At 41.8% G+C, this 3,791-nt stretch overlaps 1 long non-coding RNA gene across 3 annotated transcripts in view; it reads right to left on the reverse strand.

Moving 5' to 3' along the window:
* The window catches only part of LOC108448631, a 143,641-nt gene that overhangs the window by 130,868 nt on the left and 8,982 nt on the right, over nt 1-3,791 (reverse strand). The window lies entirely within an intron of this gene.

A 3,791-nucleotide genomic window follows, 5' to 3' on the forward strand; every position in this document is an offset into this window, starting at 1 on the left:
GGCCCGGCTGCCCCGCCTCCCTAGGGGCTCGCAGCGAGGCTCCGGGTCTGTTCTGCACATCCTCAACAGCGGCTCTTAGTGCAGTCCCAGAGCAGCCCTGCTCCCACAGGGGCCTGTTGTGGGTCGTTCTAAACCCCTCACTGAGCACAGCCCTGAGGCTTTAAGGCCACGAATAGTCCTGCTGGAACCAACGTCTGTCCTCACACGATACGAAGAAGTGAAAAAGTGAAGGAGTGGCAACTAGAGAGGAAAACTATTACCAGGGCCACATGTCTTTATTAATTAAAATAAATGCTTCTGCCACAGAGCTATGCCAATCCTGCGTTTTTCGGTAACACACAGAAAGGTTCATTAGAGCACAGACAGTGGAACTGTTTCCCAAAATGTAACCGGATTTCTTAGCAGCAAATTATTGAACACGAGGCTCAGCTGGAGGTCAGCAACAGGTTGCAGCGGTAGCAATAATGTTTCTTTCCTCATGTTTTACTGCAAATGTGACCTAATCTAAAGGAAAGGTTTTGAAGCTTGTCTTTTTTTACAAAGGGGATTTTAAATATGGAAAGACTGTATAACACCAGTTTGCAGGAAGGATGGAGTGTGGAGAGATGATGATTCAAAGTAGTTATGTCAGGAAAAGTCTTTAAAGATTTGTTCTTAATGTGCCTGGAATATTTGGTGTTGGGGCAATTTGTATGCTTTTCATGGTTTCCTTAGCAAGTTTTTAATTTTTAGTGTACTGGCATTCTAAATTTCTAAAATGCATCAAAGAAGAACACGAGGTGTGAAAGATGAAGTCATTTGATGAAGTCATTCTGTGACTCTGACTGATAAGGTTACTAATATTATTTAGTGGCAACGATATTTATTCAGTGTGTAAAGCCGCCAGAGCTCCAGGCCAGGAACTCTGGGGGATACTTGTATCTTAAATGAATGCAGAGCACTAAGTTCTCCCTATGCATAAGCAAACTGAGCTTTATTCTCTGTTCAAATTATGGCAGACAGTAATTGTGTATTCTTTTTTTCACTTTAAACCTTTCTCACATCTTTAAAAGTAAAACTAAAAGAAAATATCACTAAGTTTTTCAGCCCTAGCAAAGCCAGGTTGTTATAAGTCCTTGTGCAGGTCCATCTGTGCCTGTTGTGTATCTAATATGCATAGATATTTGCATTTACTACATATATTTACCTTTAGATGCCCAATACTACCTCTAAAGCACTGGGGGAGTCAGATTAGCCTTCAAAGCAACTGTGTTACAGTTCCAACCACTGCTGTTAGGGGCAAGCAGGGAACACAACCCACCCTCTCCCTGGTTCACTACAGTACTTGTTTGGCTACATAGGCAGGGGTTTGTATAAATAGGCATTTCCAACCAAATCCAATGGTGGCAAGGCTGGTACAACACCAGCCTCACACCATCATTTTGTAAATCAGTCCAGTCAGAGCTTTCTAAGAATTGTATCTCATTTCCTAACATACAGGTTTTCCTTTCTGTCACCTATTTATGCTCTCTGCATGCCCATGGGAAGCTACAACCGCAGCTTTACAGGACAGGCCTGAGGCAGGTGCCTTGCCCAAGGTTTTTCAGGGAGGCTGTGATGCTGCAGAGAGCTGGAGGGTTTCCCAGCCTCCCAGCCCTGCGCAGGTGGCAGCGCTGCCCCTCCCTGCTGGGAATGCCCCCAGCTGGTGGGACACAGAGAAGCCGAGAAATGCAGAATCATTACTTGAGAGGAGTAGCTGAAAAATATCCACCCTCAAATAACAAGGGGTTTAAATTTGCTTAGTGTTGAATTTTAAGGTCTTTTTTAATGAATTATACCCTTGAGCAAATAAGGGTTTCTAAACCAATTATTATTATTAACTTAAAATGTGAAACCATTTTCCCTGGATTTGATTTGTTGAAATGTTTTCATTTGAAGTAGAGGCAGCATCAAGAAAGAATACCCCTAGCCAGGTTTTAATTAGTGCACAAAATGCTACAATAGCAGTTTTTAACAGTTAAGAGTGTTTACATTATTCCACATCCTATTGAACAACTGTGTCCAGGAACACAAAACCTTTTAGGTTAGACGTTACAGGCTCTTTAGGAAACCTCAATATACAACAGTAACAAAAGCTAGATGAAAGTATATATTTGAAAGAATAAAAGGCCATATGTACTTGCATAACTCTAAAGAAAGCCTGCTGCTTGTTGCCTGTAGCCACTGCATGTTTCTGCAAGCAGTGAACATAGGAGTCCGAGAAGCAAAAAGAAAGAGAACCTCTTTCCTCTCAACAAAATGACTACTCTCAACAAAACACAAATGTCAGAGATCTTTAAATTATGGGTCTAAGCTTTCCCCCTCCCTATTCTCCTGTAATTATTTTTCCAATCAGTTGACTTTAATTAACATGTCCTCTGTGAGCAAAGCTGGTGAATGGCAAGGGCTGGTTTATAGATGCTGAGCATGTGCTTCCCAAGCCCTCCCAGGCTGGTCATTGAGCAGCAGAGGAACTCTGCAAGCAGCTAGCACTGACTGATAAATGTGAACGAAGTATCCTCATTAAGGAAACATTTGAAAATACCCTTTACACTCCGATCACATCATTTTAAAGATGGATGAGGGGAAAGACCTACAAAAAACCTAAGTGCAGCTTGACCTAACTGTTTCATCAGGCAGTACTTCCTCAGGCATGCAAGGGATGCTTTGTGTGGGAGCTTTGGATTGACCCATCCAGTGTCCCGGCATCAGGAGGGCAGAATCTGGATGAATCCATACCCTTCAACTTGCACTTTGCAGTCACATACTTTAACTGTGCTCCTCACAACGGCCAATAACATATTTTTATAATTCTTAGTGTTACCCAGAGTGCAAGCAGATAAGGTTGCAAGCAGCTTCCAATCCAAACTCCATTTTCAGCTGCCCTGAACCTATTAAACAGATGGAAAGAGGTTCATTAGAATGTGCAATAATTAATTGAAACATCTAACTTTTAATTTATTCTTCCTTATTACATTCCTATGGTGGATAAAACTCCTAGGTATCAATATCTGTTTTCCTAAGCTTTCCCATTACTGTGGTATGTGAATGCCCTGCACTTGAAAGCAGCACAAATATGAGTGTGCATGGATAGTAATTAGCACTCAGCACTTTCCAGTCCAAAGACATTTATTAATCACCACAGTACTCCTATGAATTGTGAGCCGAGGAAGTATTAGCATGAGGTAGGAGAATGGGTATTGGATCATTAATGCAAGCCTTTTAAGGAAAAGGATGGTACAGTTTTAGGTAAAAAAATTCTAAATATGTTTGTGGAAAATACTTGAATATTATAGCAGAATTTTCAGGCACCAAATCTTTTCTTTACAAACGCAGAAGCAGAACAAATTTCTCCCTTCTCCCAAGCAGTATGCAAAGACCCTGCAAAGATTTATTTAAATCTTCTGACAAAAGTGGCTCTGAAACTAGTGCTATGTAGGTCTGCTTTTGGCAATCTCTGCCTGGAGGCCTAATGACCAAACACTTTCACTGCAAGCAGTCTGGTGTTATGATACTGGATCAGTCCATGAAAGACAACACCTCTGTTGTTTGATCCCTAGTCTGATGTGGGTCAGGCAGGCTGCACTCGGGGTGGTGTCTGATAGCTCATGGCTATTTGTTCATCCATGAGTTTTGCAGACATGATATTCTCTCCCTTGTCTGCTGCTAACAAGTCAGTGTGAAGAACAGCATTGATGAGATACAATCTAAGGGCATGGTGTAATCCTTAGGCAGAAACTCAGGAACTTGCCTTTGGTCCATCTAGAACTGGA

The sequence above is a fragment of the Corvus brachyrhynchos genome, unplaced genomic scaffold (genome assembly GCF_000691975.1).
Source record: "Corvus brachyrhynchos isolate BGI_N302 unplaced genomic scaffold, ASM69197v1 scaffold1358, whole genome shotgun sequence".
Lineage (NCBI taxonomy): Eukaryota > Metazoa > Chordata > Aves > Passeriformes > Corvidae > Corvus > Corvus brachyrhynchos.